General features: G+C 43.0%; 2 non-coding genes across 2 annotated transcripts; one reads left to right on the forward strand and one right to left on the reverse strand.

Moving 5' to 3' along the window:
• Positions 1–13,520: 13,520 nt before the first annotated feature.
• Trnat-ugu lies at positions 13,521–13,594 on the reverse strand. The gene has a single exon. It is a non-coding gene; the product is annotated as a tRNA-Thr (tRNA).
• Positions 13,595–13,781: 187 nt separating this feature from the next.
• Positions 13,782–13,856, forward strand: Trnat-ugu. The gene has a single exon. It is a non-coding gene; the product is annotated as a tRNA-Thr (tRNA).
• The last annotated feature ends 1,304 nt before the right edge of the window (positions 13,857–15,160 follow it).

Genomic DNA, 15,160 nt, shown 5'->3' on the forward strand with positions numbered 1-15,160 from the left:
ATGTGAAAAGGTTTTCCAACCTGATTATGGCTGCACGACGGAAGTTAAGACTCTGAATGCGAAGTGGTAGTTGAAGCTAGGCACATGGCAATGCCGTTTCGGAAATCGTTTGTGAATTCAACATTCTGAGACCAGCAGTGTCAAGAGTTTCCCGAGACTACCGAATTTCAGGCATTATCTCTCACCACAAACAACACAGTGGCCGATGGCCACCAGCCGCAGTGGCCGAGCGGTTCTAGACGCTTCAGTTTGGAACCGCGCGACCGCTACGGTCGCAGGTTCGAATCCTACCCCGGGCATGGATATGTGTGATGTCCTTAAATTAGTTAGGTTTAAGTAGTTCTAAGTCAAGGGGACTGATGACCTCACATGTTAAGTCCCATAATGCTCAGAGCCATTTGAACCATGTGGCCTGATGCCTTCACTTAACAGTCGAAAGCAGCGGCATTTGCGTAGAGTTGTCAGTGATAACAAGAAAAACAACGCTACGTGAAATAGCCGCAGAAATTCCTTGGGACAGTGCGGCGAAATCTGGGATTAATGGGCTATGGCACCAAACGACCTATGCAAGTACCTTCGTTAAAAACACATCACCTGCAGCACCTTTCCTGGTGTCGTGACCTTATCGGTTTGACCCTAGATTGTAAATCAGTTAACTGATCAGATGACATCCGCTTTAAGTTGATAAGAGCTGATGGTAGGGTTAAAGTGTGGCAGAGACATGTGTGGCAACCAAACCGATCACTGACGGGAAATGGCTGTGTTCGGCTACTTAGAGAACATTTGCAGCCATGCATGGACGTCATGTTGGCAACCAACGCTGGAATTTTTATGAATGACAATGCGCCATGCCACAGACAGACTCTTCGCGATTGGTCTGAAGAGCATTCTGTACAATTCGAGCGAACGATTTGCCCATCCAGATCGGCCGAGATCAATCCCATGGAACATTTATTGAATATAATCATGAGATCAATTTTTTGCACAAAATCCTGAACCGGCAACACTTTCGCAGTTACGGTCGGCTATAGAGGCAGCATGGCTCAATATTTCTGCAGGGACTTCCAGTAACTTGTTGAGTCCATGCTACGTCGAGTTGCTGCACTACGCTGGCCAAACGGTGGTCCGACGAGATATTAGGAGGTACCCCACGACTTTTGTCACTGCAGTTTACGGCTGTTTGTTGTTTTTTATAATATTCCTAAAAGATTACAGCCAAATACTTTTGCTGTGAGTTGTAATGTGAAAGATTTTTTTCTTACTGCCAAATGTGATGGAATATACTTGGAGATTAAACACTGATATGTTCAGATGTGGTGAAAGGGCTGTTTACGGTGAGTTTTTATTAATAAATGAAGAACTGATATTTGTCCAACATAAGTACGAGCGCGCTCCTCTCTCCCATGTACATGCTCCCTACCAGCAATTATGTATTGTATAACATCACAGGTACTTATTATTTTTGCGCCAGTGAAATATCTGTGAAATCTGTGATGCTCTAAGAAACTGGTAGTGCCATATTTGAAAATTGTGTATGTTGATTTAACGGTGTAAATAAGTGGGAGTTACTTCATTGTGAGGCCACGTACAAAAACAATCAGCAAGATTCTGTATTAACAAAAATCTACACATAGTCTGTCATTTTGCATACGTACCACGATAGTTTAGCAAACTGTACCTAAGAACACACTATGACTCGGACGCACGTTTCTGGCCCGTTGACGGGGTAGTTAATATCTTTACGTAACATCTGAAGTCCTGATGCTGAAACTGTGTCTTCAAAAAAAAATGGCTCTGAGCACTATGGGACTTAACATCTATGGTCATCAGTCCCCTAGAACTTAGAACTAATTAAACCTAACTAACCTAAGGACATCACACAACACCCAGCCATCACGAGGCAGAGAAAATCCCTGACCCCGCCGGGAATCGAACCCGGGAACCCGGGCGTGGGAAGCGAGAACGCTACCGCACGACCACGAGCTGCGGGCAAACTGTGTCTTCGAAATGTACATTGGCAACGTAAAAACGCTAGGGAAAGACAGTAGACACATTTCGTTATGTCATTTTCCAAACCAAATAGAATTTCAAAAAAAGGCATGTCTGACGCAGAAAGTTTACAGCCTTTTTGTAGTGACTTACCGTAAGAAATAGCCTTCTGTAATCACCCATACTTCGAAAACAGAGAGCTGTTCGGAGAGTAGGGAGAGTTGTAGGTTGGGAATTATTAGGAAAGAGAGAGTGGTAAAAGGACTAGGGAGCAGATTCTAGTGGAAGACGTAATTACGAGTGTAACGAAAATGGTGGACAGAGCAATAAATTTCTGTTCTGGATTCCAAGAGATAAGTGCAGACCAAGAAGTCGTTTTTGTGGTAGACGACATTACAAGACGCGTAGGTGGAACACGGTGTGTGTAGCTAAAGATCGTAATACAGGGTTATTACAAATGATTGAAGCGATTTCACAGCTCTACAATAACTTTATTATTTGAGATATTTTCACAATGCTTTGCACACACACACAAAAACTCAAAAAGTTTTTTTAGGCATTCACAAATGTTCGATATGTGCCCCTTTAGTGATTCGGCAGACATCAAGCCGATAATCAAGTTCCTCCCACACTCGGCGCAGCATGTCCCCATCAATGAGTTCGAAAGCATCGTTGATGCGAGCTCGCAGTTCTGGAACGTTTCTTGGTAGAGGAGGTTTAAACACTGAATCTTTCACATAACCCCACAGAAAGAAATCGCATGCGGTTAAGTCGGGAGAGCGTGGAGGCCATGACATGAATTGCTGATCATGATCTCCACCACGACCGATCCATTGGTTTCCCAATCTCCTGTTTAAGAAATGCCGAACATCATGATGGAAGTGCGGTGGAGCACCATCCTGTTGAAAGATGAAGTCGGCGCTTTCGATTTCCAGTTGTGGCATGAGCCAATTTCCGCGGGCTACGCGTGAACTTGCCCGCACGCGTTCAACCGTTTCTTCGCTCACTGCAGGCCGACCCGTTGATTTCCCCTTACAGAGGCATCCAGAAGCTTTAAACTGCGCATTACCATCGCCGAATGGAGTTAGCAGTTGGTGCATCTTTGTTGAACTTCGTCCTGAAGTGTCGTTGCATTGTTATGACTGACTGATGTGAGTGCATTTCAAGCACGACATACGCTTTCTCGGCTCCTGTCGTCATTTTGTCTCACTGCGCTTTCGAGCGCTCTGGCGGCAGAAACCTGAAGTGCGGCTTCAGCCGAACAAAACTTTGAGTTTTTCTACGTATCTGTAGTGTGTCGTGACCATATGTCAATGAATGGAGCTACAGTGAATTTATGAAATCGCTTCAATCATTTGTAATAGCCCTGTACATAGGGGAGTCTAGAGCTAATGGACCTATGTTCTGTTAAACTGGAACTGGAACGCTGGGTAGCGTTCATAGGAGTTGTGAACACTTTTCTGCGGTTCCAAAATAGCTGTATGTGTTTCATATTAAAAATCATGATATGCGTACTATATCTACTCCATCCAGTAATAACAAGTTTTGGACCCAAGTGTGGCTTAGCTGCGATCTCGTATAAATTCACAGTGGTGGTTGTGTTTGTATCATGTGATCTTTGGAGATTTCGTAACGACCGTATCAGCCCAAGATCTGTTTTTTTGCAAGCTAACTCAAGAGTATATTGGGTGTAGGAATCCACGTCGGTGCTTCCGGAAATCGTATTGATCCCTACAGAGTAGTAGTTTTCGTCTTCAGAGAACTCACAATACGCGAACAAAAAATATATTCCATAAATATTCAACATATTGCTGTCAAAGAAATAGGTCTTAGTTCCGCGATTTGTTCTGAGGCACGTCGTGTACACTGAGGTGGCAAAAGTCACGGGAAAAATCCTTCTGCCCAGCGAAATGCAGTAACTTGGCATGGCATGGACTCGGCAAGTTGTTGGAAGTACCCTGAGGAAATATTCAGTCAGGCTGCCTCTGTTGCAGCCCATAATTGCGGAAGTGTTGCCAGTGCAGGATTTTGTGCACAAACTGACCTCTCGATTATGTTCCATAAATATTCGATGGGATTCTTGTCGGGTGATCTGGGCGGCTAAACCATTCACCTGATTTGTCCAGATTGTTCATCAAACGCGAATAATTGTGGCAGGGTGACACTGCATAGTCGTTTGGGAACATGAAATCTATGAATGGCTGTAAGTGGTCTCCAAGTAGCCGAACATAAGCATTTACAATCATTAGTTCAGTTGGGCCAGAGAACCCAGTCTATTCCATGTAAACACAGCCCTCAGTGTTATGGAGCTACCACCAGTTCGCACAGTGCCTTGTTGACAACTTGGGTCCATGTCTAACATTCTGCGTGGTTTCTGTTTGTTCTAAGTCGTATCTCCCTACCACTTTCGCGCAACGACGCTCTGAGCGTGGTTTTTAGGGAATTGACTAGTTTGAACCTGGGAACTGTTGCTGGTAAGGAGACGCCAGACCACACATGACATGTAGAGTTCAGAAGAGTTCAGTGAAACTAGCGATGATATAACCAAATACTTAATGATTTCAGCGTCAGCTCCACTGCACTCCCTGTAAAAGAATCTTAATACTAACTAAATTTAGTGGAAGGGGTTCAAGGTTTTCCTATTTTTAGTTAGCTGGTAAAATAACGTCGAAAAAGCAGTTAAGTTTACCATTGGAAATTTTATTCTACTCACAAAACATTGTTTATAAATTGCACTATTGATAAAAGGAAATATTTTAATACAGGATGATAAAAACCAACTGAGTTCAACAAAAATGTGAACGAATATTCCCTGAGTGGGTTTCCAAGTTCTACAATAGATCGAAGGATGACCTATGCCATATCACATCTATAATCTAGGTTTAAATTAAGTTTCACAAAAGAGAAAACTATCAAAATGGTCTACAGTGACCCTCAATTATCTTTAATTACTTATCTAACTTGTCGTAAATTACAGTGGCTGATGTGGCTTCTCAATAATTATATAACAGAAAAATCATCGCATTTCAGATTTTAACTTACGTAGCAAATGTGAATAGCATGACCTTCAATTGACGATCGACACTAGCATTACGTAAAAAGGGGATGTAACAGATGAGACTTCTGCAGTTCTGAGTGAAGCCTTATGCGCTCAAAAATGCGGCATCGCGTGCGTTCATTACCTTGTCAGTGTTTGTCAGGGGGCGGCGGGCAGCACAGCTCCACGCACCTCGCCGTCTCGGAAGCAACTCTCTCCTAACTTCTCCTTACTACAATTTAACGACGTTGGTTGAAAAAAACTATCTGACAGTGTTTTCATCTGACCAATCAGGGTTTCAATGTTAACCTTAAGCTCTGCCTACAAATATTCTGTCCATCCAATGAGAAACGTTATACTTTTCGTGGTGGGGCAATGTTTTTAAAGTTTGCAACGTAACAGAGACGCGAAAAAGTCTCACGCTAAAACTTGCGACTGGTGTGGCCCTTTTAGTGTTATCGTAAGATCTATACTGTTCTTCTGGAGGGATCTAGCTTTTAACATGGGCTGGGGGTGGTCCTGACGGTTAGCTGGCGACGTGGGTGTCCGTCCCTTATCGTAGGGCCTTCTAGCTTAACACGGCTCTGCTCTCGGCTTCTGTTCTCCTTTCTCCCTTCGGAACTGCGTCTGTCTCACGGTGGGAAGGTATGACATGCATTTAGACATTCTTGTGTTAGTCTGTGGTATTCCATTTGCTCACTCGTTACTCGTATTACTTTGGTTAATTTAGTGTCACGATTTATTCGGAGCTATGTGACATACTACTGGATTTGCTTATCATGTCAGGGTTTTCATGGAAGGTGTTGGATTTGCCTGACACCTTACACATGTCTTCGAGGGGTCTGCGCCACACTCGAACCCTATCGTCAGCTCTTACTAACTGAAATCGTACTCATCCCACCAGGAGACGGTTTTCCAGCGTCTAGGCTCCAACCGATATGGTCATGAGTCCAGGAGAGGCGCTGCAAGACATGTTGCGCTGTTAGTAAAGGCACTCCCGCCAGTTGTTTGCTGCCATAGCCCACTAACGCCAGATTTGGTCACACAGACTGATACGATCTTCGTTCGCTTCACATTGATTTCTGTGGTTATTTCCATAGTGTTGCTTGTGTGTTAGCACTGACAAAAATGGTTCAAATGGCTCTGAGCACTATGGGACTCAACATCTGTGGTCATCAGTCCCCTAGAACTTAGAACTACTTAAACCGAACTAACCTAAGGACATCACACACATCCATGACCGAGGCAGGATTCGAACCTGCGACCGTAGCGGTCACGCGGTTCCAGACTGAAGCGCCTAGAACCGCACGGCCACACCGGCCGGCGTTAGCACTGACAATTCTACGCAAACGCCGCTGCTCTCAGTAAAGGCTATGCTGTCGATGGTGAAAGGTAATTTCCGTCGGAAACGTTTTCACATCACTCACCTTATTATAAATGACAGCTCCCCCAATCCGCTGCAGACTTTAATATTTCAGCCTCCAACGTATCAGTTCCCGTTTAGGTGCGATCATAATCAGCTGTTAACGGAATCTGTGACTATTCCATTGACATTCTGGAATCCTTATGAGAAAGGACTTGCAGAGGCGAACACTAACGACGTTATTTCGTTTAATAGGGGAGAGACATCACGGGAGACCCTCACTGAACACCAGTAACCGACGTTGCAATAGAGGCGTTGTATATCACAGAGAGAATCACTATTCAAATTCCAACAGCGTGTGTACCAAGAAGTGCAACACTTTGTATTACTTCGTCCCGCACTGTTTTAGCGTGCAATTAATAAAATAGTTATTATCTTGTGACTTCATGTTCGGTTGTCGAAAAAAAATGAAATTTACGTAGTTTGAAAATTTGGCTTCGTGGAATACCTCATTTGAAATCCGATATACGCTTCATCAAATCGATTTCCACTGGTAATGGTCTGTTAAAACGCGCACTCCCCGTCCCTGTCCCAGAATCCGAGTTCGGCATCGTCTTTAATTACCGCGGTGGACACAGAGCAATAAACTGCAATCTTCTTTTCTTCCTTACGCATCTGCAATACAGGAAGGAGTGAGAGGCGACGCTTATGAATGGACTGTCAGCAACAGTTGTGTCGTCTGGGCTCGAGTAGTCCTCAGTACGCTGTGGCATGCCGGATACAGGACCCGGCCAGACAACACGCAGCAGGAGTGAGTCAATGGGCCGAGACTGCTGCCAGACACTCAAGGACAGCAAGGTATCCGACCGCATTCCTGATTTCCTGTCTCCACAAACGACTGGTTCAGCTGTAGCCACGCGCAGCCATAGCTGCGTTGCGCAGACCGCAGTCAGTGACTTACTTGCGGTTTCCGGAGGAGTTTCACCAGTTAATGATCTAGCTTGGTTCTCCGCTTCTTCATCCCTTGAACAATACCAGTGAATGTGCCACAATGTTTTATGAATCCAACTTAGGCGGAAAGACCTCTACTCAAGACGGAGATCACGTTGATAACGCAGACAACATTTTGTTTCGTTGAAAAGTGTGATGGCGTAAGTCAGGTGTAAATGTGATCTGAGGAAAAGTTTTTGCTTAGGTAGTTTTGGAAATAGTCGTAAGGCGAGTGTTTTTGTGAAGTAGATGCCCTGGAACACTTTGCCACCATTAAATCGTGTAAAATAAGAACGATGAAAAATTTTTAGATGTCGCAAAGTAAACCAATAGTCCTCGCAGTTCACTTCCCGGCAAAGCTTCCGCTTAGGAATTCTGCTCCTCACTGTTTACAGCCCAGGTCTCGTGAGATTTATTTGTTTACCACGAGGGGAAGCGCTCTATATCGATCAGTCCCGTCGCGGAACGTTCGGGGTTTGGGAGAAGGGTGGGGTAGATAACACTTGAATAAGCTTTTTCCCCCTTCGAGCCACGCTAAATTGAGAGAGGAAGACAAGTCCTGAGCCCTCCCGGGGATCAGTACACTGTAGATTTTACCCCAGTTGTCTTGTCGACAGCAGCACGATAAAAAGGTTGGCTATTCCGGCCTTACGCTTAATTTAATTCCCTATGGCACAGGTGAATGCGACACTGAAAAAGCGATTTTATTTTGGAGTGACGCTATGTTGTCTTAAGAAACAACGCTTAACATTTCTAGCGGGAATGGGTTGGTTGTAATATTTCCATGCCTCCTGGCTCAATGGTAGTAGGTTTGATTCCAGGCGTTGGAATAAATTTTCATCGCATGAATGTGTACAGCCAGTTCCACAAAGCATCGAATTACCTAGCAGACTGCGAGAGTAGTTCAGTATTTGTGAGAAGTCGAAAATGGTGTCACACAACTACTATTTATGGGTGACATTTATTTGGCGAAAGACCATACAGCCAAACAATTTGCGGAAATAAAATGCACTGATCCCACATTTTGTGTGAGCTGTGAACATCCAGTGCGGAGCAGGCAATGCTCAGGTTTCCTGAAACGGAACACAGTAGCCGAAGAACTAAATTTCTAATATCTGTTAATCTCTTTCTAGAAAACAACATAGATAATGAGTGTATGAATGTAGACTCAATTCCTGGATGTCAACATAAACAAGTCATTATGCATCGGAAATCTTACTACTTTACATTCAGTGAAAGAACTTTCGCCACATACATCTACATGAGACTATTCTGCAAATCACACTTGAATGCCTGACAGAGGGTTGATCGAACCACCCTCACGCTAATTCTCAATTATTACAGTCGAACAGCGCGCTGAAAAAACGAACACATACAGGGTGTTACAAAAAGGTACGGCCAAACTTTCAGGAAACATTCCTCACACACAAATAAAGAGAAGATGTTATGTGGACATGTGTCCGGAAACACTTAATTTCCATGTTAGTGCTCATTTTAGTTTCGTCAGTATGTACTGTACTTCCTCGATTCACCGCCAGTTAGCCCAATTGAAGGAAGGTAATGTTGACTTCGGTGCTTGTGCTGACATGCGACTCATTGCTCTACAGTACTAGCATCAAGCGAATCAGTACGTAGCATCAACAGGTTAGTGTTCATCACGAACGTGGTTTTGCAGTCAGTGCAATATTTACAAATGCGGAGTTGTCAGATGCCCATTTGATGTATGGATTAGCATGGGGCAATAGCCGTGGCGCGGTACGTTTGTATCGAGACAGATTTCCAGAACGAAGGTGTCCCGACAGGAAGACGTTCGAAGCAATTGATCGGCGTCTTAGGGAGCACGGAACATTCCAGCCTATGACTCGCGACTGGGCAAGACCTAGAACGACGAGGACACCTGCAATGGACGAGGCAATTCTTCGTGCAGTTGACGATAACCCTAATGTCAGCGTCACAGAAGTTGCTGCTGTACAAGGTAACGTTGACCACATCACTCTATGGAGAGTGCTACGGGAGAACCAGTTGTTTCCCTACCATGTACAGCGTCTGCAGGCACTATCAGCAGCTGATTGGCCTCCACGGGTACAGTTCTGCGAATGCTTCATCCAACAATGTGTCAATCCTCATTTCAGTGCAAATGTTCTCTTGTTTTCACAATCAACATGTGTGGGCTGACGAGAATCCGCACGCAATTGTGCAATCACGTCATCAACACAGATTTTCTGTGAACGTTTGGGCAGGCATTGTTGGTGATGTCTTGACTGGGCCCCATGTTCGTCCGCCTACGTTCAGTGGAGCACATTATCATTTTTTCATACGGGATACTCTACCTGTGTTGCTAGAACATGTGCCTTTACAAGTACGGCACAACATGTGGTTCGTGCACGATGGAGCTCCTGCACATTTTAGTCGAAGTGTTCGTACGCTTCTCAACAACAGATTCGGTGACCGATGGATTGGTAGAGGCGGACCAATTCCATGGCCTCCACGCTCTCCTAACCTCAACCCTCTTGACTTTTATTTATTGGGGCATTTGAAAGATCTTGTCTACGCAACCCTGGTACGAAATGTAGAGACTCTTCGTGCTCGTATTGTGGACGGCTGTGATACAATACGCCATTCTCCAGGGCTGCATCAGCGCATCAGGAATTCCATGCGACGGAGGGTGGATGCATGTATCCTCGCTAACGGAGGACATTTTGAACATTTCCTGTAACAAAGTGTTTGAAGTCACGCTGGTACGTTCTGTTGCTGTGTGTTTCCATTCCATGATTAATGTGATTTGAAGAGAAGTAATAAAATGAGCTCTAACATGGAAAGTAAGCGTTTCCGGACACGTGTCCACATAACATATTTTCTTTCTTTGTGTGTGAGGAATGTTTCCTGAAAGTTTGGCCGTACCTTTTTGTAACACCCTGTATATCTTTCCGTACGAGCTCTGTTTTCTTTTATTTAATTATGATGATTGTGTTTTCCTATGTAGGTAGGCGTCAATAAAACAGCCTAAGGTAGAATTATAAGAGAAACTAAATCGAAATTTTACCAGAATGATATTTCAACTTCTAAAAGCATTTTCAAAACTGTATGGTCAAGCACAAATGGATGTAGGAAAGGATCTGTTAGGGAAGACAGTGGTAATATAATTTTAGTGAAAGATGCTAAGGAATGAAGTGATCCAAATGAGGTCAGCAATATTTTAAATCTACATTATGCTGAAGTAGGGGAAAAACTTGTAAAGGGAAACAAGAGATACCAAAAGCCAAGTGATACGTATAACATATTCAACATTACAGGATACATTTTTCTGATGCCAACAAGTGAACCAGAGATAGCAAACATAATAGACACTCTAAAGCCTAAAAACACTAGGTCTTATGGGATACTTACCTGTGTAGTAAAATACTGTTCTCAGTGCTTAGTGAGACCTCTGACTGATTTAATAAACCCAGCCATCGAAAAGGGATATTTCCTAAACGTCTAAAAAAGAGTAAAATTGTGCCCATTTGTAGGGTTGGTGATAAGAAAGAAGCTTGCAAACTATAGGCCAAGTACTACCAAGCCCGTCTAATCCAAAATTGGGGAAACAGCCTTGAAAGATAGAATATCGAATTTCATAGAGAAGAATGACATACTAAATGAGGCACAGCACGGTTTTTGAAAACGTAGATGCACCACCACAGCCACAGCTAACTTTGTAGCCGATATTACTGGAGCATTATATCAACAAATAAGTCTGTGGTATTTTTCTTCGCCGGCCGAAGTGGCCGTGCGGTTAAAGGCGCTGCAGCCTGGAACCGCGAGACCGCTACGGTCGCAGGTTCGAATCCTGCCTCGGGCATGGATGTTTGTGATGTCATTAGGTTAGTTAGGTTTAACTAGTTCTAAGTTCTAGGGGACTAATGACCTCAGCAGTTGAGTCCCATAGTGCTGAGAACCATTTGAACCATTTTTTTTTATTTTTCTTCACCTCTCAGAGGCATTTGATTGTATGCGTCAATGCAAACTAATGGCCAAGATGAAATATTGTGGTATCGCGGGTAAGGCAGCTGATATCGTAAAATCATTTGGAAAACAGAGAGCAGTGGGTAGAAGTAAAACATAAGACGAGTGACACTACTGTGAAAATACTCTCTAAGTTTCAGGTAGTTTAGTAAGGTGTACCTCAGTGATCAGTATTGGACCCTCACCGATATATTCTAAACGTAAATAATATGACACCAGCAGTAGGTAACAATATAATAATGTTTGCAGATGACACTTCACTCATAGTAAAAAGCGACTCGGTAAAACAATTAGTATTAAGTGCTTCTGCAAATATGAGTGAGGCTCGCGAATATTTAAGTGAAAACAACGAGCTTGTAAATGCGAATAAGTCGATATACTTAAAACTACAAGTGAATAAAACTGCAGAGACTGACAGTATTTCCCTTTCCTTCTCAAAGAAGTACGGAATTAGAAATTTTTGGGTGTTATTACTGATAAGCGTTTGACATGGGAGGACCACATCAGCAAAGTACGCTCAGATATTCTTAATGAGCAAGGTGTCTAGGACAGTAAACGCAGACACGCTATTAACAATATACTATTGCCTAATCTACGCCCACTTATGATACTGCATTTTTGTCTTAAGAAATGCTGCACATACGCATATCCAGAGATCAGTGAAGCTTTAAAAGAACTGACTCCAACACAATCCTGCAGAAATAAATTCAGAGAACTTAATATCATGACAGTTCATTCACTGTGTATATTTGAAACAGTTACGCACGTGCAAGCAAACAGCACTATCCAACTGAATGGAGATGTAAACTATTACAAGACGAAAAATTGGGATGATTATTATCTACACAAGAAGCCACTCAAATTGTCCGAAAGGGATCCTACAACTGCTGAGCGCATTTACACAAAAAAATAGCCACCCAGAGTAAAAAGCATTGAAAAGACTTATTTTTTCAGAAACGAATTAATAGATTATTTAGTCTTTTTAGCCCTATACAGTTAAAATGAGTACCTAGAAGCTAAATGGTAGAGAAGAACTTGTTCAAGAAGGAGACCATTGTAAAATATGTATCCGTAAGCCAGTAAGCACAGTGATGAAATACATGAACTGTCTTATATAAGAATGATTCTACTGGTGCTTCTCCTTTTTTTGTTTGTTTCAGGTGCTGTGAAAGACATGCTGTTATAATGTGAGACTGTCAGAGTGTAAGATGACAGGGATTCACGGTGCATGGTGTGCACTTCTGGAATGTGATGGTGAAAGTGTAATATTGTAAAGATGAGCATGTGATTACTATGTTGTCATGAAAGTGTTGATATCCATATTTCTGTCTCTTTCAGATTGTGTTAAAGACACCTTTTTTTCTAGTGAATGAGTACTTAACATTTTGCTAAGTTATGTGTGTGTATCTCATGTGATGTATGGCGTGACCACACCTATACAACGAAAATTGTCTACAGATGGATTAAGAAATAAATAAATAAAAATAAAGGAAATATTTTCGTATTTGGAAGAAAAAGCCGGTGATTCAAATTTCGTGAGAAGGTCCAGCTGCAAAGAAAAACGAATTTGTTTTAATGATTTCCACCCCTAATCCTGTATCATGTCCGTGACACTCTCACCCCTATTTCTCAAAAATACAATACGTCCTGCCCTTCATTGAACCTTGTCGATGTAGTCCACTAATCCAATCCGCTTAGCAATACTCCAAAAGCTTACTCTTTATAGATGTGTAGATCTAAGTGTTCTACCAATTAAACATAGTTTTTGGTTCGCCTTATCCACAACATTTTCTGTGTTGTTTACAGTTCAAGTAGCTCATAATTGTAGTTCCTAGCTATTTAGCTGAATTTACAGACTTTAGATTTGATTGATGTATCGTGTAATCGAATTCTAACCAATTCCTTTTAGCAAACATGTGAATGACGTCATACTTTTCATTATTTAGGTTCACTTGCTAATTTTCGCACCTTACTGGTATCTTATCTAAGTCGTTTTCCAGTAGGTTTTGATCTTGATTTTACTATACAATAAACTACAGCATCGTCTGCAAACAATCTAAGAATGAAATGATAATTAAATACACACCCTAGCTGCAAATAGGCGTTGATACACTTCATTGGGGACATGTTGAAAATGTGTGCCCCGACCGGGACTCGAACCCGGGGTCTCCTGCTTACATGGCAGACGCTCTATCCATCTGAGCCACCGCGGTCACAGAGGATAGTGCGTCTGCAGGGACTTATCCCTTGCACGCTCCCCGTGAGATCCACATTCCCAACATGTCCACAACACTACATTCGTAGTGCGCCTAATAGATGTAGTGTTGTGGACATGTTGGGAATGTGGATCTCACGGGGAGCGTGCAAGGGATAAGTCCCTGCAGACGCACTATCCTCTGTGCCCGCGGTGGCTCAGATGGATAGAGCGTCTGCCATGTAAGCAGGAGATCCCGGGTTCGAGTCCCGGGCGGGGCACACATTTTCAACATGTCCCCAATGAAGTGTATCAACGCCTATTTGCAGCTAGGGTGTCTATTTAATTACCATTTCATTTCTAGCAAAGCTGCATGGTCATCCACGGTAACTGTTCTTTCGGGAAAAGATACTACCGTCATATATATAATCTAAGAATGCTACTGAGATTGTCGCCTGAGTGGTTTTTGTAGATCAGGAAAAGCAGACGGCGTATAACACGACCTTTTGAATGCCAGAAACCACTTCCCATCACAGACAGACGATATTCCGTAAGCACGCAATTCGATTACAAAGCGCTTGTGAGGTACAGTGTCAAAAACCTTTTGGAAATCTAGAAATACGGAACCAATCTGAAATCCCTTGTCAATAGCGCTCAACACATATTGTGACTAAAGAGCTAGTTGTGTTTCACAAGAATGGTGTTTCTAAATCCTTGATGAGTAAGTGTCAATAGACCACTCTCTTCGAGGTAATGGTAGTTTTCAGATAATGCGTTGAGCACAATTTCGGATGATTTTTTTATGCGTACCTCGTATGTGAACACGTATTTTCACCAAGATATCGAGGATAAACTGAAGTCACCACCAACCACAAATGTATGAGTCTGGAAAGTGTTTAAAATTAGACTCAAGTTTTCTTTGAAACTTTCAGCGATTTTACCATCTAAGAGGTAGGTCGGTAAAAGAATCGAATTACTATTTTACTCCGACTGGCGAGAATGATCTCTACCCATACTAACTGACAGGAACTATTTATTTCAGTTTCGAAACAGGATAAAGGACTACTTCTAATAGCAACAAACACGCCACCACCTACTGTATTTAGCCTATCCTTTCTGAACACCGTTAGGTCTTCCGCAAAAGTTTCGGCTGAAATTATCCCCGGCTTTAGTAATCTTTCAGAGCCTGTAACGATTTGAGCATCAGTGCTTTCTATTAGCGCTTGGAGCTCTGGTACTTCCCGAACATAGCTACGGCTATTTACAACTATTATACCAATGGCTCTTGGATCTACGTTCTTCCTGTGTTCGACCTGCAACTATGAGACTGAAGCCCTTCTTGTGTTTCCCCGAGACCCTTTAACCTGAAACCCTTTAACCTAAAACAACCATCCAGTCCACGCCAGACAGTCCTCCTATCCGCGTAGCCGCCTACTGCGTGTAACGGACCTCTGACCTATCTAGCGGAACCCGAAACTCCACCACACTGCGGCGCAAATCACGGAAGCTGCAGCTTACACTGATTCACACCCCCCACTCAGCTCTCTACCAGTCCTGTCCACTATGCTGCAAATGGTGGGCTCTG

Source organism: Schistocerca americana, chromosome 2, assembly GCF_021461395.2.
Source record: "Schistocerca americana isolate TAMUIC-IGC-003095 chromosome 2, iqSchAmer2.1, whole genome shotgun sequence".
Lineage (NCBI taxonomy): Eukaryota > Metazoa > Arthropoda > Insecta > Orthoptera > Acrididae > Schistocerca > Schistocerca americana.